General features: G+C 29.5%; 1 protein-coding gene across 3 annotated transcripts in view; it reads right to left on the bottom strand.

Moving 5' to 3' along the window:
• rgn (regeneration) overlaps nt 1–27,122 on the bottom strand; it is a 183,298-nt gene that overhangs the window by 37,204 nt on the left and 118,972 nt on the right. For 2 of the 3 annotated variants that reach the window (XM_065506572.1, XM_065506573.1), the window contains one exon: nt 5,522–5,570. The exons of the other annotated variant lie outside the window; for it this stretch is intronic. The gene's annotated coding sequence lies outside the window, so the exon portion shown is untranslated. The remainder of the gene's footprint in view (nt 1–5,521; nt 5,571–27,122) is intronic. 3 annotated transcript variants of the gene reach the window in all.

The raw sequence follows: 27,122 nt of genomic DNA, 5'->3' as shown, positions 1-27,122 counted from the left end.
ACAAATGTAGAGACATGTTTATTTAACAAAAGATTTTCCTGGTTTCAACTAAACATTAGACAAACACATAGAAAACACAAGCAAAAAAATATAAAAAAATAATAAAAATAAGCACAAAGGACATATTACAGGATTTATGCAGGATTCATTTGCATTCGTACATTTAAAAGAAAATATTACGCTCATCCTGGGTGTGTGTTGTCTGTCTGTATGCATCTCTAACATTTTTTTTTCAGCAGTTGCTGCCAAAAGCTGTTGTTGCTGGTAAACGTGGATTTGAAATGCTGGAAATATTTATTTATTTTCCTTTTTGTGTTTAAGTATCACAAATTGCTAGATTTTTATTTTAAATATTATATTTTCTTACGACCATGTATTTATTATTACTTGTCTGTCAGTGTTTACAAAGTATTTAATTTTAGTTTTTTTTTTCTTTCTTCTTTACAATTACTTCAAATGTAAATATTTGTATGGAAAATAAAACTATTAGTTTTTATATGTATGTATGTATATGTAAGTACATATGGAGTTTTAAATAGTTATTTATGAATAATATTTACCTTTTTACCTTTTTAATTGTGGTTTAATCGTATGACTTATAAATGTTTTCTTACCAAATTAATAATTGTTTTTCTATTTAATTCATTAAAAGACAAACAGAAGACTTTATAACAGTTGTTTAAACTTTATTATGCATTTGAGTGCATTTCAATATTTTGATATTGCGCAGTTGCAAATTTCGAAGTGTTTTCTAAAGAGTAATTACAATATTCGGAAATCATAACTTCAACAGATTGGACCAGTACTTCTGAAGCCCATACATATTTGTCTGACATAGCGGTTATATGGACGTAGGGTCAATTGTGGACCGATCCTCACAAAAGTTGGTAGAAAGATTTAGGTTCATATGAAACTAGTTTATGTCCAATTTCATCACGATATTAATTATTATAAGACAATTATGAAGGGGGACTAGGGACAAATATTGCCCCATTTTCGCCATATTTTACAGTATAATTTTAGAGTATTTAGAACAGAGAGTAGTTGTGGACAAATTTCAGCCTGCTAGTCCTATCGTGTTTTTAACAGACAGACAGGCGGACATTCAGAGGTACATAGTTAGATCTTAAGAGGAACCCATAATATTTATACTAATGTGGGTCTGCGATAAATATTTTGATGTGTTACAAACGGTGGGTACAAAAACACCAAACTAATTAACTGTATTAACTAATTTCAAAATTCTATAATTTTTTACAATACCTAAGAAATTTTGCTCCAAAACATCATCATCATCATCAGCATTATGGTTGGCTGTCGCTATAAAATTAGAAGAACATAAATATTGTATAAATAAATGCCAAGGTCAGACAGCTAAATGTCTTCGTGTATCTTTTTTTAAATATGTTTATGGATAAGTAAACGTCTATATTTATCTGTTGAATGTTTTTCTATGACTTTTTAATTATTAATGGGAAATTTGTTTAAATTTTTATTTGTCAATAATGTCTCATCTAACAAGGAGTTTTATGCCATTTATGGTCTGTTTATTTCATTAATAATAATTGATTTTGTTTTCAAACCATTTTGTTTAATCTCTTGAATACAAACATATTAGACAGTTTGCTGAGTGCATGCAAATGATTTTTAGGAATTCTTCTCAAACAAAAAATAGTCAAAAATATTTTTGAAAAATGATTCATTCTAAACATGAACCTAAAAAACTGAGAGGAAGAAAAAAAACGCAATTTTTATTTTAAATAAGATTAATGTCGACATTTAAATGACAAAATACATATCGGTGTCTGTATAAATATTTAATATTTTTTGGTTATGAAGTTAAAGTTAAAATATAAAGTAAATTTAGAATTATGAGTAAAAAATTGTCATAAATTTAAATAATTTATTATATGCTTTATACGCAAATAACATAAATTATGAATGAATTTCTTTAAAAACACACAACACAACTTAATAAATTAAATCAGTTTTTTTTGCTGTTTGTTTTTAACTTTAAAGAAAACAATGCAATATTTTGAATTCTCTATTTGAGTGACAGTAACATTGCAAATGGTTTTTATTGAGAATGGAAATTATGACCAGACCACAAAAGAATGTTCTATATTGGTAAATCATTCAATCATTTTTATTGGTAGGCCTGCAAGTGACTCACAGATTTAATAGATCAGAATGTGTTAGAAAATAGATTACAAAACACCAATTATCTCAAAAAATAATTATAATTTTTTTTTAAATTTAACGGTGACTTTAGTTACAGATTTGTTAACATTTCCCTCGAAGGTCGAAATGCATTCTGACTTTTAGTTTTTGTTCTGTCAGCTGTTTTGTGAGTGATGTCATAATTTTAGCACGTAAAATTTTGTGTGTGATTTTTTTTTAAATCAAAGTTTTAATAACTTTGAGTCGCCCGATCTATTCGAAATATTTTTTTTAAAAAGGCATTTCTAAATGTTAAATAATTAACAAAAAGTGTGTTGAGAAACCAAAAACTAATGGCGTTTTCTTTTCTGGCATAAATGATGCCTTTATTCTGCCTTTTACCCTTTTCTGTGTTCTTTTCTAAAAAAAAATGTAGTTTGGTAAAGGTATAAACGTGTTCTTTTCATATAATGTTGCCCTAAAACCCCGAAGATATGCTACACGTTTCACCCTCAATTTTATCAAAGGGTTAGAAATGCAGCACTTTTTAAACAGCAAAATGTATAGTTTTACAACATTTAGAAGGTACCCAGCAAAAACTTTACTTACTTAGTAAGCCAGCAAGTAATATTGGAGCAAAGGCATAACTACTTATTATTTGACTGAAACACTACTTGCCTTTGTTCGAGATTTTTAAAAAATTCATGGGTCAAGCTTACAAATGTACTTACAATCAGTTAAGAAATATGTAGTAAATTCACAACAAGAATATGTAGCTTGTGTGGGAATCGAACAGTCACATTATTTGCTTGTGTTTGATAGTCAAGCTGCTAACTGCTAAGTTTTAACATCATCATATAAATGAAAAAAATTAATGTCTTTGACAGGTGGCGAACCACTAACCACTAACCTCCCGTTTTCCAGTCAAACACACTAGATAGCTGTGCTAAATGCAAAAGTTCATTACCAACCTGTATAAAAATAAGTACTTATTCTAGTATATAAAATAATGTGCTGGTTAACTACCACTCATTACAAAATAATGCATGAAATAACTAGTGGTCATTACAAAAATTCACTAAATTTTTGCTGGGTACATAAAAGAAAATTGCATAAATGGTAATGGTTTTTGTTCTATTGTGATTGTTAAAAATGTAAAACATTATGAGGGTATGGGTAATCTTTAATAAATGGTACAAAATATGTTTGCAACATTTTGTGTCAGAAAAGAAAACGCCATAAGGGGTGCCTAAGGGCACTATTGCGGGTTGCGGCTATATTAGTATATTTGTGTGTTATATTTCATAGTTTTTCAATTTTTTTTATATTTTTTGTTATATAAAAATAAAATGATAGGAATGGCAGATAGAGACCGCAGATGGATTAAATTATCCGCCTTGACTCATGATCAGTTGGTGCTCCACAAGAAGATCCACAGCCAGAAAGTTCAAAAGTTGGCAAAAGACCAAAACATCCAGTTGCTGACGTCCGTTATGGCAATATCGAACACTTTCCAATATGGTTAGGCAAAAAAAGGTGGAAAAAGATGGTGCAAAGTATGCAAAAAGTCGCAAACACATTGTGTTTGCTCAAAGTGTGATCTTCATTTATGGTGCTCAAATGCCAGAAATTGTTTTAAGAATATCACCGTCGAAAGTAAAACATATTTTCTTACTTTTTGTATCTTTTTCATTCGTTTTCCAATAAAATCGTATCATAATTAATGCTTATATCTTACTGTTTTTTACACTCAAACCGGCAGCAATGTCCAGAGGCACTCTTCACTTTTTTGCGCCTGGTTCCTAAACTACATTTTTTAAATTAGTTTTGATGTCTGTTCTGAGTTTATTGGGTCATAATTACCCTAAACAAAAATTATTCGACAACTTTTTTTTTTTAGCTGTTTAAAGTTGGAGGGTTAAAATGACTACAAATGATTCTTAAAGTCAGACAACTTCTAGACATTTCAGCATTTTGTCACAAAGTAGATGTTTGGGAATACACAAATTCACAATAATCTTTGAAAATACAGAAAATTTCACTTGATACAGATGTGTAATGAGACGAAAGATAAATAAGTTTTATATTTATCACTTTTTACATAAAGCGATTCACTTTAACACACAACAGTTAAATGTTAAAACTAAGAATATAGCATTTTTTAAACCCTAAATAAACGAATATTAAATTTTATGAATTAAATAAGTAATATAACTTTAACCTCTATATAACCTTTTAGGATTAAAAATTATCTTTATGCCACAATTTGTTGAACGCATATTTACCTCTCCCCTTTAATACAATTTGTTGTGGCTGTTAATTCCCAGTAAAAGTAATAAACGGGCACTAAAACTTTTTTATAAAATGCAACAAACGCACTGCATTTTTTTGGATTTTTTTTTAGTTGGTTTCTTTTTTTCAGTTTTTTAATTTCAGTCATATTTACTTTGGTGTTTTTTTGTTTGTTCATTGTTTGTCTTTGAATGCTCCTGCTAAAGGACTCTGGTGGATTTCCGTTTATTTGCATTTTTAGTTAGAATTATTTGAACCATTAAAAATAACTTTTTGTTGTACCCTACAGCCAAAAATTTGGGTGATAAGTGGATAAGATGGTTGTGTTAAAGGACATTTAGAAGCACTCATTAATTCGGTAGTAGATTTGTAAAGTAGACACTTGTGTTAACATAACGAGTACAAAAAGTACTCGTGCAGCAGAAATTTAATTTGGAAATTTGTTAGAAACTTTAATATTTTTTTTAAACATAATTTTATTTCCTTTTTCTTTTGGGCATATACATATTTATTTAAGTTTAATCCCTTCATTTAGGTAATATCACAAGAGAAAATCATTATTATATTACTTGACGTTGTTTGCTTTTACAAAAGATCTGTAAGAACAAATCAACTTTTGAAGTAATTTAAGAATACAATTGATTCTACTTTATTTTGTCAGTTTGTGTAATTTTCATAATAGAGTATTCCAAAGTTTATATATTCCTTAAAATCCTCTCCCACAGTTTCATTTATACATACTTTCATTTCCGTTTTGCTGCTGCTGTTCGAAACAAAAAACTGTATAAAATTGTCAGTTGCATACAACTTTAACGTAATTCGCATACATGTGTACAGCTGGAGGCATTGTTTTTGGTACTTTTCTGTATTTTTTTTGTTTTGTTTATTGTTTGAAACTTATTCAAATTTATAGTTTTTCTCACTTCTTTATCCCACTTAAAAAAACACTCCGTATTTGTGCACTCATTTTAGCAAACTAAAAATCAATTTTAGGATTTAATACAAGTACTGTTAAAGGTTTCATTTGTGTTTCCTGTATTCAAATCGCAAATTTACATTCAAAACTCACCTTTTCTTTTTGTTTTAATATTGATTCCAATATCTGTGCATATGAATATCTGCAAAATAAACAAATAAATAATAATAAAAAATTAGTTTTATTATCTCTCTCGCTACATGAAATAAATTATTCATTTATTATTTTGTTGCAAAAGCCAACAAATAAATATAAACAGCGAAAAAAACCCAGAAAAGTCCCAAAATAGCTACGCCTTAAATATCCACAAAAATATCAGCAATCATTAAATAAAAGTATCTTTCAAAATAAATGACTATAAATAACTAATGACCATCATTATGATGGTGTTTAATAATTGTCGTTATTTTTTATGATTCTGACACCCCTCCCAACCAAAATCATGATTCTGCAAATCAAAAATGTGACAACTTTCAAAACACTGTAGCAAATACACAAAATATATGTATTTAGTTTTTTTACTTTAAATATTACAAAAATATCAATTCTATGTTAAGTTTTAGTACAATAACAATTCAAAAAAACATTATCACCTTTAAAGGTATTTTTTAATGGCGTCAATAGCGCCAAAATATTGTTGAAAACTACAAATAAAAAGTACTAAAAAATATTGTAGAATTTAGTTGGCGCTAGTTTAGTACTCTGTCATAAATATTCAGCTCATAGAAAACTCAAAAAATTGGAAAAGAAAAAATCATTCATTAATTGTATTTGTATTTTATTTTTGTATTTATTACTACGTTTTGTATAGAATAATGATTATGATAAACAATTTATTTATTAATGCTAAAATTGTTTAAACAATGAATGAATAAATGTTACTAATTAATTTCAGTTTTGCTTGAAATTCAGCCAAACAAAAAAGAGGTGTGAATTCAAGTCAATAGGTCTATTGATAGAAAACAAATAATATAATAAAATAATCATTCGAATCGTTTAATAAATATTAATTTAATTTGGTAAATAAATATTGTAATTTCGAAATGTATTCTGGAGATTGTGAATTGTTGGTATTAAAACGAAGGTGACTAATCAAATTCTCTTCAAAGATTCCGACTTTTATGGTTTTTACTTATTTTACATACATCATTTTTAATACATCCAAGAAATACAAAAACAGTGTCTTCAAATTTCGTAAGCGGTAGCGGTGGCATGTCACAGTGTCCATTGACATAATGTCCATGGATATTATGACACCCCATAAAGTGACATTATGTCATTTCGGTAGTGTCATAATGTCCATGGACACTATGTCACTTTGCTTATGGATATTATGACACTTTTGAAAGTGTCATAATGTCCAAATTTTGTTTAGAAAAACTAATTTTTATAAAATGTTTGATCCTAATAGCAGTTTATATTTTCATATATTAGAAAACTTCATGCAGCGAAGCCGCCTGCCGTGTTCCATGGAGGAGAAAGCCCCTAAAAGCGGCCGTAGGCCTCCAATAAGAAATACCTTTTTCTGCGATACCGAATAGTTGCTCGCCATGCTACTGAGTGCAAAAAACTTGTCTTTGTAAATAAAGTTTTCCTGCGTGGAGGCCTACGGCCGCTCTTAGGGACTTTCTCCTCCATAGAACGCGGCAGGCGGCTTCGCCAAATAAAGCCTTTCTTGTAAATACATTTTTAAAAAGTATTTTTTTGAAGTGAAAGTTCTTAAATTTTTTATTGAACTTTCTTTTTTTTTTTCAAATTTATTCCTAAATACATACATATTTATATTTTACATTACCCATTTTAACACTTTAACACTTTTACTTTTTTAAACTTTAAATTTGTGACGTCTGAACTCCACAAAATTCAGATAACAGATAACTAAAAATCGCAGTTATCGTCTTATCACTACTTTAAATTTACAACGGTAAATTCGATAGAAGTTAAATTAAAACATAAATACTTAAATTATTTTTTAAATATCATAGACATTATGTCACTCCAAAAGTGTCATTATGTCCATGGACTTTACGACACTTTACACATGGATATTATGACACTACCAAAGTGACATAATGTCCATGGACATAATGTCATCTTTTGGAGTGACATAATGTCCATGGACATTATGTCAATGGACACTATTACATGCCACCGCGGTAGCAACAGCTCGAATTCAAAAATTATGAGAATGAATTGAAAATTAAAAATTCTTTTTGTTATTTATACGCTTCACCATTAGTGGCAATAAGTTTGTCGTTTCGTTTGTAATTTCTACATTTTTCATTTGCGACCTCACAAAGTATATATATTCTGGATCGTTATAGATATCGGAGTCGATATAGACATTTCCTTATAATCGTCTGTATGTTGAAATCAACTTTCCGTAGCCCCCAAATAACTTACATACATCAATATATCCGCTATAGAAAAATTAAGAAAATCTATATCTGGATTACTAATACCCTTAGTTACTTATGCAGTAAAAATATTTGGTATTATTTACCCGTTTCAAAGTCCTTTGCAACGACGCACGGTGGCTCATATCTCAATTTCATCGGCCAAAAGTCCACCTTTTTGTTAACTCCGATTTCAAAAATATTAATGCCATGCAATAGTAAACACATTGAAACTAAGGTAGCCAAAAAATTAGATAAAAATATTGTCAATTGTGTGCGTGGCATGTTGTTAAAGTCAAATATTTTATGTCATTTTATAAAAATGCGATTTTTGTAAATTTGATCAGAAGTAAATTATCATTACTCGCAAACTATTATAGATAATTGGATGATTTTTCTTTTATGTTGGTAGGATAATAGTCTTTAAGAGCTGATATGATTTGTCATTGTACCGTTTATACCTGATGTGTTATTAATTTTTTTCTCAGGTACTATATTTTAGCCAAATTTGAATTTCAGTGGAGTAAAAGTGCTTAGGGTCAAAAGGGGTTAAACAAATTTTACAACCAGGAGAAAGTCCAAAGTGTCCTCTTTAAGCCTATATATACTTGTTGACCTGTTTTGACCAGTTTGTTGAACACTTTTGTCATTTGAATGAAATTCCTCCCAAATTTTTGTTCTATTTTTATTTTATTTATTCATATGACTGGCGCAAAGTACAAGTCGCAATTTTGAAGATATTGCGATAAATTTTTTTCGGCCCGAGGACGAAGTCTATTGAAAATTACTGAAATCGGTCCACTATTTCACCTAGCACCCATACAAATGTTCTCCTGAAGTTATACTTTATCGGTCGTAAATGGTTAATTTATATATGTATCTACACAAATTTTGCTCCAAATAAGTTTTATATAAACTGAATTAATGTCACATAGTCATAGCTCCCATATAAGACCCGCTTCCGAAAATCACTTTAACGAGCATAAATCTCTTAAAAATGTTTCAATAGAATCAATTCAATAGAAATAACTTCCATATAGACATAAATCACACGACCTAATTTCATGGCGATAGGTCCATAATTAGTCATAGCTCCCATATAAGACCCGCTTCCGAAAATCATTCACGAAAATAAATTATAGTGTAGGGTATTATATAGTCGAGCTTGGCCGAACATACTTCCTTACTTGTTTTTATCTGCTGATAACTTTTTTAATAAGTATAGCTTATTCAAAAAACAAAAAATTTGCATTTTCATACTAAATTAAAAGTTCAACTTTAACCTTAAATTGCGCAACAACTGCTGAACCGATTTTAATGAAATTAAAACTGGAAAAAAATATTTCTATCGGTTCAAAAGTTACAGAGTTTTGGCCGATGAAAAACGAAAATGAGCCACTGTGCGACGTATGTATATGTATAAGGCTATACGTTGGTCAAAATCGTGAAAAACAATTGTTTAAACCGAAGTTTTTTTCACAAAAAAATTTTTTATCTTTAATTTGTTTCACTAAATTTAAAAAAAAAAAATATTTAAGAATTAAAAAAAACAATTTTGAAAAAAAAAAAAATTATTTTGTTTGCTTCAAAATATTTAATTGGGGGATTCAAACGGTCTGCTATTAGGTCGTATTGTCATAATGTCGTAAAATATTTTTTTAGTTTAAACAAATTCTTGTTGTGCTGCAAACAAAAAAAGTGTTATTTTATGAAAAACCAATAAACATAGTTCTAAAAGTCTTATTAGTTTATAACTTTTTTGTTTGAAACCCAACAAAAATTAATTTAAACTAAAAAATATTTTATGACGTTATGACAATACGACCTGATAGGTGACCGTTTGAATCCCCCAAATATTTTTATTTTAAAGTATAATTTGGTGAAGCTCTCTTAATTGTTTTTTTTTAATTTTGAATAAAACACCTAAAATAGATTTGGATGTCTGAATCTTTATTATGGCCCGAAAGAACAATCTATGGAATTTACTTTTTAAAGATAATTTCATTCAAATGTTGGACGGGACTACGCTGTAGGTGGTCCAATATTTAAGTGTTTCACTACTCTTTCCAGCATTGCTAACGGTATCTCAATAATTACGTGAGTAATGTTGGATTCAAAGTCTTAAATCGTCGCTAGTTTATCAACATAGACGTTTGACTTCACATAACCTCAATCTCAAATCTAGCTGGACAAAATTATAAACCAATGGTGTGAAATACACTTTTTGCAATAGCTAACACCTTGCTTCAATTACATGTAAAATAGATTTTAATTGATCATGGTGTATTTGTTTTAAAAGCTTTAACATCGTGAATTATTATGTTTTGTGCGAGAAGTTCTTTTTGGCTGTCGAGTAGTTTAATTGAGTGAAATGAAAACAAAAATTAAAAAAGGTTCCCATAATCAACAAAAATAAACTTTCTAAATTGAATATAAACACAACTTAAAATGACTACTCTATAGTTTACTTAGGGACACTAAAGTGACAATTGACCCTAAGCTAGATTAACTAGATTAGGGTGCCCCTATAGACCAGTCGATAGTGTGCGGAACTATTAAGTTTGTGATTGCTTGTGTAAATTAAAAAAATAAACAATTTTCAATTAAATTGATACTTTGTGAAATATTAAAATTCATTTATTTTTTCTCTTTTCAGGTTTACTAATGTGCAATATTATTAAATTGATATCAAAAACTTTGTTATGAAGTTTTGAAATTTGAATCGAATTCTTTAAAGTTTTACAGTTCGCAAATAGTTTGTTTGTGTTTTAGACGGAACATACACTTCATTTGAGGTTCAAACCGATTTCGGTAACAAAATAAAGTGTTCTAGTTCGCATTTTTGAAGGTTTTAATTTATGCTGATAAAGTGTTTTTAGTGCGGAAATATTTAAATAGTTTTTCGGGAAAAAATAAGTTAATTGAAAGTTTTAGTTCGGGAGTCTTAAAATCGTTCTTCGGTATTTGAATTACAAAATGTATTGACTAAAAAAAAATTATAAATAACAATCCCTGTTAAACGGCTCTCAATTGGGCTTAAATTGGGTAAGAAAAAAACGTTATTTAAGAACAAATAAAAGTTCGATATTCGGCTGTTTCGAAATGTATACCCATATTGGACCTTCAATGGGTCAAACCCATTTTTTGTAAAATTTTTTTTTTACTAGATTATACTAGATAAAATTCGGCTTAGCCGAATATAGCTCTCTTACTTAGTGAAAATGGTAATTTGTGGGCCGATTTTCTCGATTTTAAGCAACAACCGAATCAGCACTATACCGGATGTACTAATGTATTAACAATTAAGATTGTAAGTTATTTATGGGCTTCACAAAGTTTATTTCAACAGACAGGCGAACATGTCCATATTGACTCCGCTATCTACATATAACGATCCAGAATACTTTATGGGGTATGAAATGAAAAATGTGGAAATTACTACTCATTGTGAAGGGTATAAAAATCCAAACAAATAAATAGCTAGAGATTTTGATACAATTTATAAATTTAGTTTTTTTTTTTTTGGTTTTATTAAAGAATTTAAAACATTATTAAATAAGATTTATAAGATTCACGTCAACCATTTAATCGAAATTTAAATCATGAAATATTTATTTGCAATTTTAATTTAAACAATTAGATTCCATTTATTTTCAAAAATGTTTGCATCTTCAGAACCAAACTGGGTTAGATGTCAGAATATGTCTGACATCGCATAATAATATTGCATATATGTATTTCTTTTTGATGATGTTGGCTGTTCTTGTGTGTTCTCCACACAAAAAATACCGCCATTTCAATAATCGTTTGTATCCATTTGAAAAAAGTTTTCACAAAATTCTACCCAAAAAAAAAAAAAAAAATGGAAAAAAGATGAAGATGAATATAAAAATATGTATAGCTGTTTTATGATAATTATGATTTGTTTGCATCTCTTAAGTAGTTTCATTTCAAGCGCAAGAGAATAGTGCCAGAAATATAAATAAAATCTAAAAGATAAAAAACAAAAAACTGCAAATATAAGATACTCAAACTTAAACAACAACGAAATATTTATATATTTTGAAGTTTCTGCTGTTGTTTTTGGCATACAAAAATAACTCAGACATACAGACACTCGCATATAGTTGTTACCCAATCGACCAAACAATCGAAAATTTAAGAAATTTCATTGGTAAAATTAGGGACAATTTTTAAAAATATGATAACGAATAATTCTCGAACTGTAAGTCCCAGAAATTGTACAGAATCTTTTTAAAAGTTAATAAATCTCGAAACCCAGCTACACGAGAACTTCGAATCAATTGATATAATCGTTCTGGAATGTTTGTAAAAGAAATGTTCACATACTGTTTTGGTCAGGTGGGTAACTTATACATCCATAAAAACATACGATTTCTGACACTACAGGCAGCATTTAAGATGCTTATTTATGCATTATTTCTATAGTTTGTTATGTCTTATTTTAAAATGTGCATCTTTAGAATAGAAATGAGTTAAATACAAAGATAAAATATATGAAGAAAAAAAAAACGTAAAACATAAAGTGGCTGTAGTCAAGCAGCTTGCTTCTGATATGATTTTGACGTTTAACATTGTTTTAAAGACGGAAATTGTTCATAAACTCGTACATGTGCTTGTGCTGTGACTGACTGATTGCTTAAAGGTTTTTCCATTAATCGATTATGTTTTATTTTTACAAAATTTTACACAACAAAATTGTATTACAGAATACATTGTAAAAGAAAATTTTTTGCTGAAATTTTAATGTCTAGATGACATACCAGATTCACTGCTAACCAAAATCAAATAAGTAAAAGTACTTCAGTGGTCGGCACTCATAGCCAACAGGGCCGAATGCAGTCAGGTGTTTTCATGCTCATGGAGAAAATATCTGTGCAATAACCCCAAACCTTAGAATATGACATGATTCTTTGTGTCCAATAATCATATTATGATTGAACTGGAATCAAAGTATGGTTGGAGTCAACCATATTATGATTTTATCAGTTGTCAAGTTTTTACATAACCGTATTATGTTTGAGGTGAAATTATGATATGATTGGACGCAATCATAATATGATTGGACGCAATAATAATATGATTGGACGCATTCATAATATGATTGGACGCATTCATAATATGATTGGACGCATTCATAATATGATTGGACACAATCATAATATGATTGGACACAATCATAATATGATTGGACGCATTCATAATATGATTGGACGCAATAATAATATGATTGGACGCATTCATAATATGATTGGACGCATTCATAATATGATTGGACACAATCATAATATGATTGGACGCAATAATAATATGATTGGACGCAATCATAATATGATTGGACGCAATCATAATATGATTGATTGAACACAATCATAATATGATTGGACACAATCATAATATGTTGGACACAATAATAATATGATTGTACGCAATCATAATATGATTGTACGCAACCATAATATCATTGGACTCAATCATAATATGTTGGACACAATCATAAGAATGTGTCCAACATATTATGATTGAACAAAATCATATTAGGATCGTTGAACTATGATTATATGATTATAATATGAATAATATGATTATAAATAATAACGAGCAATTAAATTATGATTAAGTAGAACACATTCTAAAAATTCTCTTAATTGCACATACGGCTTTTTGAAGACTTTAACCTTTGCTTTACCAATACCCACCCGGGTGACCATTAAAGATTAGTAGTTTAATAATTTTTTTAATTTTGTTTCGATTTAAATGACATTAAGACTCACTGAACAAATTTTAGAGTTTTGTAGAATTTAATAAAAACATTTTAAACTTTTTATAACGTTTTTTCGATTTTTTAAAATTTTGTTCGTCGCATATACAGTGGTGGCCACCAATTTAAGACAAATACTTGAATTTTTTTCATCAACTGAATTTTAAGTGCTATAGAGCCAAAATAAAAGGACCTCTAAGGGTTTGAAATTTATTATTAATGTTTCTAGTTTCTGAAAAATGTTTGGAAAAATCGGTAAAACATATATGGACAAAGATATGTGGAAATACGTTGACCCACCTCAGCGAACATCCGCTGTTAATAACATGATATGACCGAAACTAATGGAACTAAAAATACGAAATTTGGTCCGAATATATTATAATAATAAAATTATAATGATATAAATGTGAGAAAATATGTTTATCTAAAAAAAATTTTTATGGTCAAGTTGTAGAAAAATTGTATGTGTTCATGGTGAATATGTGTGAATTGACACAGTCGAATAAAACACACTTGTGTGTTAAAACAGTCCTCATGCATACATATTTGTGGAAACATTTGAAAAAATAATTGACAATTACATGGAATTTAGCAAACAATTTTTGTCTTAAATTCCTGGCCACCACTGTATGTATAGAAGTGCAGGACCACCCGGCTGGGTATTGGTAAACCATGTACATAAAAAACCTTTGGTAAAGCAAAGGTTAAGAATGTGCTACTTATAGTTCTGATGAAAACATAATGACAATTAAAACTAAATAATGATCAGATTGATTTTGACACATATACGGGTGTTAAGTTTATGGAGATAGTCCGATAAGTGATCAATTGTAGTGTTGAATTAATATTCAGCACTTTAGATTCAACATTTTACCATACGTTGTATTTTAAATAATATGTATACATACATTTTATTTATAATCCCACTCGCATCCCACTAAGCGACAAAAAGGCTGTTAAAGGAAAACACATAAGCTTTCTTCTGAGCAAAAAAAAAAATTAAAAAATGGGTCCATTTTTTTAAAAAAAGTCAACAAAGTTTTTGATTTTGCAAAAAAATTCAAAAATTTTAAATCTTGAGTTACAAAATATTTTTTTTGATAGATATCCCACTCGCATCCCACTAAGCGACCATATAGGTCGCTTAGGAAAAGACCTAAGCTAAAAAAATAAAAAAAAAAGGGCCCATTTTGAAAAAAAAGTCAAAAATATTTTTGATTTTTAAAAAAAAATCAAAAATATTTTATTAAATTTTTTTAATTTTTTTTTTCGAAAGATTGCATAAATAGCTATCTAAACTATTTGGGACACATTTTGCTAAGAACAATAGGTAATAAGTTATATGGATAAAAAAAACACCTATTTGGCCAAAATGTCAAATTTTGACCTCCTATAACTCAGAGAGTTCTTGACCGATCTTGTTGAAAAATGGTGTCCGAATTACTATCCAATAGAACTAACATTGGTGCAAATTTCATCGCGATCGGAAGACATCGATTTCAAAAGTTGGTTCACTTGACGTGAAATTCCCCATATATTTTATTATTTTCCAGGTAATTCGGTCATTATCAACATTTCTACAGCTTCATTTCAACATTGAAGGTGAGTTTATATTCAAATACCTACTTATTTAAAATGTTTACATTTCAAAACAAACAAAAAACTAACATCGTTTTCTATGCAAATGAAAATTACAATTTAATCTCAATCTTAACAGGAATACTACTTTTTGTTTTTGCTTTGCAAAAAGTAACAAATGCATTTGTTTACTCGTTGCAACATTATCATGATTTAGTATTTGAAATAAAAAAAAAATATAGAAAAAATCTTTTTTGTGCTAAATTAACATCATTTATTAGATGTTGATGAATTCAGCGTGCAGTTGTTCATTCGTTTTACTATTTGTAGCACAATTTTCATCAATTTCTATCGATAATAAATACAAATCCATGTAAATATTTACAAAATACAATTTCAAATACAATAAACTAAAACAAATAGATGAATTTATGGAATTCTGACTCAAATGTATGCGTTTGGGTGGATTTTATGATCAAAAATAATGCTGGGGCTTTTGCAAATGTATTTTATTGGAATAAAATTGAATAAATAGGTTGAAACATTCAAAGTGTTGGGCTAGGACAATTTGCAAGAAAGTACTTTAATTGAAAAGGTACCACCTGTTGGTATCAGCTATTTTTCATAACAAAATTATCATACTATTTATCATACTAAACAAATTTGTTTATTTAAAAAAGTACTTTTTATGAGAAATGGTACTAAAACTATTTATTGGAATTGTACAATGAAAAATAAATTTTTAAAAAAAAAAATTGTGAAAAAAGTACCTACACCAGCCTCATAATTACTTAACTGAATTGTATGTTGATTTGCAAATATTTATTTATTAAGAAAAGTACATACATAAACCAAACAAATATTAAAATTATTACCAACCAATAAATAAAGTAAAAATAAATAGTACGCAACAAAACAAAGTCATTACAATGTTTACAATTAAAGCAGAAAAAATAACAACATTGATTATATTAAATGTTTTGTTTAACAAGAATAAATAAATAAATAATTTGTTTCCAATTTGTTCAAATTAAAAGTGGGTGTATTTCACACATTTTCGCACATTCACACTCATCCGTCCGTCCGTCCGTCCGGCTGTCCACTCTTTAGGTCACATGACAAAAAAATTAAATACAAACGAGAATTTCTCAATCAATTTTAATTTAAACTGAATTTTTCTTTAGTCATTTATTAAAGCTTGACACTATCTCTTTTATTTCTACTGCTTGTGTATATTGAAATATTTCTTGAGAATGAAGTAAATTATTTGAAAAAAATGTTGCCCTGAATATTTCTCTAGTCAATTAAGAGTTGAGAAAGAAAGAAAATATTTGATTTGATTCAATAGAAATTGAGGAGCCGCTGAACAAAAGGTACTTTTTCGAATTTTTTTACAAATTGATTTTTTAGTATTTTCATAATACTTGGGTTAAAATCTTCTAGAAAAAATCAATTTCCTAAAATTTTAAAATTTTCAAAAAAGTACCTTTTGTTTTGCGGCTACTCAATTATCGTATAGAGAGGCAGCTAATTTGTTAAAGTTAAATAATAAATTTCTAGTGTTTGAATAAGTTATTATAATTTAAATATTAATGTAGGGTATTCATTGATTTTCTTATTTTCCGCAAAAAAAAATAATAGGTCTATTTGTTTATTTGTTTGGGAACGAAGAAGATATTTTGATATTTTGCTAGCAATCGTATAGAAGGAATTATTTCAGAATGGTATCGCTGGCCAGTTATATTAACACCCTGCTATTTTTTCTGTATCAACCAAAATTTATTAATTGTCTCTTTATTAAGAAATTTAAATGTATCCCTCTTAATTTGTGACTACTCACTCACCAGTCTAGTAACCAGTGGTGACTTCCGAATACTCGAATGATGTTTGGGTGTTTTGATGTATGTGAGAATACACATCAATTTGCGAAAATATGCAACTGAACTTTATATTTTCAATGAATCTTTTAATTCATGAGCATGAGAATTTTTTTATTTTCCCCCTCAGTATGCTGCAAAACTTAATTTTTGCATTTCAGTTTTTGTTATTTTTTTCTGTTAAAATAAAATTTCACACTTTATTTAAGACACTGGGTTTTGGGGACACTCATGCATAAAAAGTGTACATATGTATTTACTAATTTTACATTTCAATTGGCATTTAACACTTTGGTGTTAATTTTCTAAAGTATTTTTAAATATTCACAAATGAAAACAAACATAAATGTTTGATTATTTAAAAAAAAAAAAAAAAAAAAAAATTAATTGAAGGTTAATATTTTTGGCACATTGTATGCTATATACATAAGTGCAAAATAAATATGGATTTAATGAATTTTTTCAATTATTTTCCACACCACCATAATTTAACACAAAAAAAGTTTAAATGAAATATGGATTATTTTATGGTAAAACATATTTGCTTTTAGTTCCATAAATAAATCGAAACATTATGGAAGAATCATTTTGTTTTATATGACCTTTTAATATTAATCTATCTATATATATAAAAATGAAATGGTCCATGTATGTAATGTCATCACGTGAGAACGGCTGGAGCGATTTGGCTGATTTTTTTTTATTCGATTCGAAATTTTCAGGAGATGGTTTGTAAAGAAAAAAATTCAAAAATTTCGGGTAAAACTGTAATAAAAAAGCTCCCTAAAGTATGCAGTACAAATTTAGATATTTTATTTGCAAATAAATAAGAACAGGCTGGTGTGAGTGGGTTGGAGAAACTTGAAGAACTACTAACATTAGTAAATGCTACCTGGCGAAGCCGGGGCGATCAACTAGTATTGTAATAAAATATAAGATAACAGTTTTTGCATACATAGCCATACATAGCCCTAAAAATAAAAATATCTTCACCAACATAATAGGTAATGTAAATACTAGGGTATTCAATCGATTAACCGTTAATCGGTTAACCGATTAATTTTGGACGGTTAACTGTTCGAATAATTTGAAATTGCCGATTTTCAAATAACAAATAAACCGATTAATTTGTGTCGATTAACCGATTAACCGAAATTCCTTTTTTTTGCACTTTAAACAAATTTTTTGTATTTATTTTTCCGTTTCAATTCAAATACAAATTTCAAATTTAAATTAGATATTTTTTGAACATCCAATAAACATGATTAGTGAGTATGTATAACAACTGACATATTTAATTTACATGTCTTTGAAACTTTGTATTTACATGTATAGACGAAACTTTTTTTGAAATGAGTCTTTCATCATAACTAAACGAAACTATTAAATTGATCAAAATCTACAATAATCCGAAAGGGAATATTCTTTATCATGCTTTTGATTTCTCCAACATATACAATCAGCGAGAGAGTTTTTTTCCAAGAAAAATTTTATTAAATCTAAAGAAAAAAATCGTTTAAATTATATTATTTTTATAAAAGATTATTTCAGAAGATCTCACTAAAACCCTAAAAAACTCACACATCGCTCATTTGCTGCAACAACGTCATAATTCAAAAAAGTAGTTTCGAGAAAAACGTCTTTGAATATTTTATGACATTTTACTATTTCTTAAATAAATTTTCAACAAATCATACGATTTCAGAAATATAAATAGTAGATGTTAATACCTTTCTAATCTGTATTTAACCCAAATTTTTACTTATCAAATATAAAGTAAAAATTTTAATTTTAATTTTGATGTTTACAACAAAAAAATACTCTTACACAAAAAATAATTGACTTTTTTGAAAACTGATGAAACTATATGATAGATTATAGAACAGCGCATATTTTGTATTACTCAGTTCATAAAACACGGATTTTGAGTTATGACGTCGTTGCAGCAAATGGGCGATATGTTTACAAAAATGATCTCAAATACCTTATTTGCTGTTTTTTATGTTTTTGTACACAAAATTAGTTGTTGTATTATCAATTTAAAATGAAAATATAAATTATTCGGTTAATCGAATAATTTTAAATTAACCGATTATTAACCGAACAAATCTAAACCTCGATTAATTATTTGCTCGATTAACCGATTAAACCAGAAACCCGATTAATCGAATATACATGATTAATAGTAAATACATGATTCCAGCTCAATCAGAATTTGATTACACTATGCGACAAATAGTAGGGCCAGTGATCGGCGGGGGTTCTGCCCACCGGGAAATGTTAGATCCGTGTCCCGGCGTTTCGCTGGGTCAGGTCTAGGAATCGAGATATATCGATTTGAAATTAGTATGTATCGTATAGGAAAAATTTTATTTTTTTTTGCCTTTTTCATGCATTTTGACCATCTAAATGTCATCCGAATATCGCAAAGTTATGTTGAATAAAGTTGTTAAGCTCAACACCGGCTACAACATAGTCAATACAGAAAAGAGGTATTTTTGGTTTTCATTTAGATAGTGTTATTTTTAAACCTATTATATGATATGATAATATTGTGGTTATCATATAACAATATTTTCCCATAGTTATCATAATTTAGTTCTAATTGGATTTTCCTTAAAAAATATATATTTTTTTAAATATTTTTAGGTAAACAAAATTTAATTTTAAAAAAAAATTTTCTTTGGAAAAAGAATTTATGACAAAAACAAATTATTTGATGGAAAAAAATTCGGTTTAAACGATATTTTTCCCGATTTTGACCCAACTTACTATAGCCTTATATACATCGATGCAATGGACTTTGAAATATCTATCATTAGATATCCATATTGTCTATACTTATTAATGACTTGGTAATCCGGATATAGATCAAAAATAGGCCAAAGGTCGAGGTTGTCCCGGTTTTTTCCTTATATCTCAGCCATTTGGGCCGATTTTCTCGATTTTAAATAGCAACCGAGCCGGAAGAATTCCCGATATATTGATGTATGCATGAATCATGTATGTAAGTTATTTGGGTGCTACGGAAAGTTGATTTCAACATACAGATGGACAGACCGACATGGCTGTCGGTCTGTCCTGTGACCCTGGATCGCTATCTATAACGATCTAGTGTCGCAAATAAAAAATGTAGAAATTACAAAAGGAATGACAAACTTATACTCATCGTTGCCATCACTCATGGTAAAGGATATAAAAATGTGTAATTTTTTTTCTATGTTTAGCTTTCATTGTATTGGCTATTGTTAGCTATCACCCTTTCCCATCTTTCTGGCAACATATTGATTCCGAACCAAAAGAACTGCTCATTTGCTGAGGCCAAGAACGAATCAAGTCAACATCGGATACTCTGTTCCAAAGTGATACGTATCCCAGAGAGAGCGTTGTGCGTTTTTAACAGGTATTGCAACATGTTGCCTAGCGTTGCCATGATGGAATATTACGGTTTCATGTCTGGCCGCATATTCTGGGCGTTTTTGGGCCAATGCGTTCGGTATAGATTCCCTGTGATGGTCTGGTCTGATTTCAGCTGCTCATAAGAGATATGACCCTTTTGCTACCACCAAATACAGAGAATTACCTAAGCGCCATGGATATTTGGCTTTAGTGTCGATTGTGCTGGTTGACTGGCTTTACATAGGTTCTCTTACTCTTCGGGTTATCGTAATTAATCCATTTTTGATTGCAAAATTCTTTTTCAAAATCTTTCGTTTTCAATTCGAATGGTACACAATTTGCCTGCATTTAGATGAATCCTGCTGCTCACAAACGTTTTGAAATTGTTGCTTGTGTAGCTCTCAATGACTTTGCAAACTCTTGTTGAGTTTGACAATAATCTTCATGAAGTAATGCCTCCAATTCTAAGTCTTAAAAGTTTTTTGGCTGGCCTGGGCGATCTTTGTCTTTCGTGTCAAAATCACCACTTCTGAACAATCTCTCGCACGTTGGAAGCGATGAAACAGATTCACCATAAACTTTGGTAAGCAATCGGTGTGCTTCAGCGGCACTTTTGTTCAAATTAAAGAAGTAAAACAAAACTTCCCGCATATGACGCTTTCTTGGTTCAGAATTCAAACTTTGTTGTTTTCACTATAATTTTCAATAACTAAGCGAGAATAAATGACAGATATGAACCCTTCAAAAAAACAAAAACCGCGTTTTGTAAATCCCGGATTTTTAAGACATACAAATTTTGACCCAACACATTGCTCTAGAATAGAAGTTGTTATTGAAAAAAAATTTATTTAAACATAAAGTTGTTTGAGACAGACATTTATAATGCCATAGAACATAATCGCAACCATGTTGAAATAACAGACGGAGTTATTTTTAAAGTGATCCTAAACATTTTGTCATCAATATAGTTTTGTTCACAAGCTAATATTTTCATCAGTAAGTTGTATTCCGAGAACACAAGGCTGCTCTATGGGAAAGTAGAATTCAATGGAAGTATGTTTTTAGTGAATCTGGACGAATAAAGCATAACAGAGATGGAAATAAAAACTGGATCACAAGCGAACTTGTTAACTTTTCTTATTACGTTTATTTAAGACATTAATTAACCTGATCGCTCATGATCTCGTATTAATTTCGTTCCGGATCTAAACTCAAACTCTCAAACATAAGGGACAAATTGAATACTCCATTTGCACTCTGTAGGGACTACTATAATGTTCCATACTCCATTACAATTAATACAATAAACAATAAAATTTGTTATTTATGCACAATTTTCCCGTATTGTTAGAGCACAACAAATTATAAAATAGGAAAAGAAAAAAAAATAAATAACAAACAACAACATTAAAGATGAAAGGTTTATTTTTCCAACCACTTAACTTTTCCACTTTAGTTACTCAAAAATACAAAAAACCAAACCGACACAGCAAATTGAAGAATAAAGCGCCTACTTTGCAATTGAAAACTGGGTGCAGCCGAGAGACGGACGGACGGACGAACGATGCATGGATGGCTTGCTGTATCAGTTCACAAATTAATAACATTTGGCCATAGATTTTCCAAAGAAAGCAACATAGAAAACGAAATAAGAAAAAATAACAGGCAATTATTTTGTTAGCAACAAATGCTCATTCATAATCATAATAAATAGTGAATAGTTGCAAACAGCAAACAGCAACAGAAGCACATTGAGTGGAAGTAGCAGCAGCAGCAACATCAATTGAAACAAACAAACAAGACAACAATCAAACTCATCGATGAACCACCAACCATCAATAGACAACCAATCATCTCGGTATTCATTTAGAGAGCCCGGCAAGCTGGCAGTTAGTCCGTCTGTCATATAAACACAATGACAGACTGTTAATTGAAGTCGTAGTCAGCTGAAGCAAAGTCAAATCATTCAGGCATTACTACTTGCAGCGCTTGAGTTTGTGGTGATATCATGCCAAACAAACAAAAAAAAAAATAAGTAAAAAAATGAATAAAATAAAACCCAATCAGAACATCAGAGATCAAAATAAAGGCGGAATATGGTGTATTAATTAAAAACAACTACAACAGAAAAGCCACAGAAAAACATGAACAGAAAAAAACTGCATAGATTAGAGTTCATACATTTGCACACTCCAGAGTTTTCAAAAATCATCTGTATTTATGCAGCAGACAAACAGATGGACGGACGGACAGACAGACAGACGAACACAGTCATTCTTTTCAATTCATTTCAATTCATTTATTGTTTAAATCTTGTTGCATTTCTATTCTGGAACAAAGATTGGAAAGATAGTCCACATTTTTTTTATTTTTATTTCTTTTTTTGCTGTTGCATATATCATTTCTAAAGTGGTGAACAGAATCCGAAACACAAAAAACACGACAACAAAAGCAAAACATAATTGCAGACAGTGTGGCTGGTAGGATGGCTGACTGGCTGTGGATGGCTCTGCTTGTGCTCCGGCTGTAGTGACACACTTATTTTTGGTTTTTGCTCCAACAATGTTTTTCACTGATTCTCATTTGCAATCAGTAAAAAAACAACTTGCATTTGATTGTAGACGACGATTTTTGTGATTTTTTTTGTTTTGTTAATAGAAAGAAAAAAGAATGTAAAATACTGTTAACCTTTGTTTTAGTTTCTGTTTCCTAAAGATTTTCTTTTAACTGTGAATCAGTTGTAGTTCAAGTTGGTTAAACTTTTTCTTTTCATGACTACAAGCTCATTAATTAGATAATTGTAGGGGTACTACTTAGTAACATTAGTTTGAGGTCTGTTGTGGGAATGAGAAAAGGAACAAGTTTGGAGATACTGTTAATTGCACTGTCCAACAAATTGAGACTTTTTGATTGGAACAGAATAGCAAACCTATAATTCTGAAAGGGCATGTTGAATAATCCAGTTGGTCTTATTTTTTATTTTTTTTACAGTGGGTCAAAGTTTTAATGTTTTGATCGAAGGGAGCATTGTACTAAATGAAAAAAATGTTGTAAGTTAATGTCTAAGAGAATTGTTATTGTCAGAGTTATATTGTGGAATTTTATGGGGATAATTTTTGTGGAAGATCTTAACCCTCTATCTCCTCTCTTTTAACTGTGAATCAGTCGGTAGTTCAAGTTGGTTAAACTTTTTCTTTTCATGACTACAAGCTCATTAATTAGATAATTGTAGGGGTACTACTTAGTAACATTAGTTTGAGGTCTGTTGTGGGAATGAGAAAAGGAGCAAGTTTGGAAATACTGATAATTGCACTGTCCAACAAATTGAGATTTTTTGATTGGAACAGAATAGCAAACCTATAATTCTGAAAGGACATGTTAGTAGTCCAGCTGGTCTGATTTTTTTGGAAGGGAGCATTACACTAAATGAACAAAATGTTGCAACTTAATGTCTGAGAGAATTGTTATTGTCAGAGTTATATTGTGAAATTTTATGGGGATCATTTTTGTGGAAGATCTTAACCCTCTATCTCCTCTCTTTAGGGGTCAATTTAACCCTTTTTTCGAGAAAATCAAAAAAGTCCATTCAAAAAGGACATTTAGGGATTAAAATATTCTACGAAAATGTTTGCCCTTTACGCTTAATTAGCAAAATTACGAAGGTTACTTTGTAATTACTAGGGTCTCACATTTTTTAAACAAATCACCAAAAATCTATTTATGATCCGAATGAGCTGATATTTAACAGATATATAGTTCTAGAGAAGATCTTCAAAAAACAGGTTATCACTTTTAGGTCAAGACTTATTTGGGTTTATTTATTTATTTTTTTTTTTTTAATTTTGCTCGATTTTTTTTAGATATGCCGTGATTACGGAGGTTCGAATTTTTTTTTAAATATCATTTGCGATAAAACTTCGAATACTATAAAAACAACTTGCTAACAGTTATCTCGTCCCTATTAAAAGTTACACCCATCCAAAGTTGGAACAAGTAAAAATGGCCGTATTTTTACATTTTTCCACAAAAAAGTCCCTATATAGAAAAAGCCTCATGCTTTTATAGCCCTATATCTTATTTATATACGTACAATGTCATTTTACTATCGCACGGTAAATAACGCCACAATAGGCAAATAAAAACTGTCAAAAATTATAATGCCATTGCTTTAAAGACATTTGGATCTACACTATTTTCAAATTTTGTTGCAATGTATTTAACACTTTTTTTTGGGAAAATCAAAAAAAGTCCTTTCAAAAATAACATTTAAGGATTAAAATATTCTACGAAAATTTTTGACGGAAAATTTATTCTGTTCCAATCAAAAAGTCCTAATTTGTTGGACAGTGTTATGTTATCATTTTTTAGACAGCACAATCATATTATGGTTGTGCTGCTATTATAATATGATTGTTCAATCATAAAATTATTACATTTTAACTATCAGTAAACAAATAATTATAACTAGATATTAAATTATGTTTAGATTAATATTATTATGGTCATATAAACCATAATATAATCTAATTATGGTTACTGCAACCATGTTTTTTCTTTGCGTGTGGAAAGCTTTTTGTAAAACATTTTCTTTACGTACAGCATTTTAACGGGAGAGGATCTCTTTGTAGAGAGAAGAGGATCTTTTTTTTGTATATTCTTTGGCTTTTCTTTTAAAATCTGTGTAGCAGAATAAATCATTATAATGAATCTTAAAGTCTACCTATATCTTTTAAATATCTTTAACCATATGAATATTTTAGTTGCCTTCATATTTTTTCTACAAAACCCTCAAACAGATGTTCAGCACTTTAAAAGATCTTTTTTTTTTGTTTTTGGGAAAAGAAAAATTCTAAAAAACAATAATGTTTTTGTCTTTATTTAACCATGGACGAGCATCCCTCCATGCATCCCATGCAATGGCTGCAGCCAACGCCTCCAAATATTGTTGTTTGTGTTTTTAGCCAAGAGGAAATAAATTGCTTCACTAACCGAGTTATGGAGGAAAAAAGTTGTATTAAATTTGTTTTCTTTTTATTTAGTTTGTTGGTATTTTAGCTCTCTTTAGTCTAGGAAATTTCCTTGGCTTTTCTTTTAACAACAATTGTTGTGTTTGTTAAAGTTGTAGTTCTTGTTGGTTGTCGGCGTATTAAGGGCTTCCGCTTGCTGTGTGCTGAGTTCTCTTTTTCAGCCATTTAATGTGAAATTTTCTTAACTTGACACAGTAACCTAAACTCTTTGGAAGTTTTTCTTGGTTTTTAGTTTTCGTGATTCGTTTTTCTTTGTTTTTGTTTCTGCAGTTGTTTTCATTTCTTATTTTGAATTATGATGGGAATTTACTCGTACATTTTCTTGAACACGCCAACTGGAATAAAGTCATTAAGATGAGTTTTATGCATAAAGTAGCAATTTGAAGAAAATAAACGAGTAAATAAGATTAAGTCTAGAATTGTAATAGCTTTGCTTTGTGTTTTCTGAAATGATTGATTTTGGTTTGGTAAAAGCAAACTAGTTTATGTACTTTAAGCGATTTTATTTATAATAAGTTGGACTAAAATCGTACAAACTCTTAAACTATGGCTATAATATGGGATAATATTATGATAATTTATTTTAATATTATGGTCATATACGAACCATAATATAATTTGACTGCTTCCATAAAATTCAATCACAATATGATGCAGTTCGATTATGGTCACCACAATTTATGGACCCAAGTGAGCTGGTTAATACCAGCTGCCTTCATAACCTAATGATCACCACAACCATGTTTTTGTACTCCCAAGTAATAGGTTCGATCAGATACTGTAGTTGTGATAGTAATAATAGGATAGACTATGGTATTTTGCAAATAGTGCAAATGTTTCACATTATCTGGATATAAGTACCAAATTTTAAAATGTGTGTGAAGATAAATTTAAATTTATTTAGCACAGACCTAAACCACATATTTTAGCTCAGCCCATTTTGCAGTTAACAGAGCACTGTTAATCACTTAACAGTCATAATACTTGAATTATAATAAACAAATTTATACCTACAATATCTGAAATAATTTCGGAATAAGAAAAAAAATGGAAAAAATTAAAAAAAACTATCCATCTGAAATAATAGATGGATATTTGAACCCATCGTAATATCAGGATTCCAATAAATTTGACTTTTTTGAAAAAATAAATCTGGAGAGGATTTTTGGCCATTATGGAAATTAGGAAAAGGGCTCGGATGTGACACTATATAGAAATGATAGTCCTAGGGTCACTGAATGGAACTGTGGTAGTGGGATATCTGAAATAATTTTGAGATTCCAATAAATTTGACTTTTTTGGAAAAATAAATCTGGAGAGGATTTTTGGCCATTATGGAAATTAGGAAAAGGGCTCGGATATGACACTATATAGAAATGGTAGTCCTAGGGTCACTTAATGGAACTGTGGTAGTGGGATATCTGAAATAATTTTGGGATTCCAATAAATTTGAGTTTTGTGAAAAAATAAATCTGGAGAGGATTTTTGGCCATTATGGAAATTAGGAAAAGGGCTCGGATATGAGACTATATAGAAATGGTAGTCCTAGGGTCACTGAATGGAACTGTGGTAGTGGGATATCTGAAATAATTTTGAGATTCTATATAGTGTCATATCCGAGCACTTTTCCTA

Source organism: Calliphora vicina, chromosome 3 (genome assembly GCF_958450345.1).
Source record: "Calliphora vicina chromosome 3, idCalVici1.1, whole genome shotgun sequence".
Taxonomy (NCBI): Eukaryota; Metazoa; Arthropoda; class Insecta; order Diptera; family Calliphoridae; genus Calliphora; species Calliphora vicina.
The sequence above is the reverse complement of the archived record's forward strand: the minus strand, read 5'-3'. Positions and strand labels throughout refer to the sequence as shown.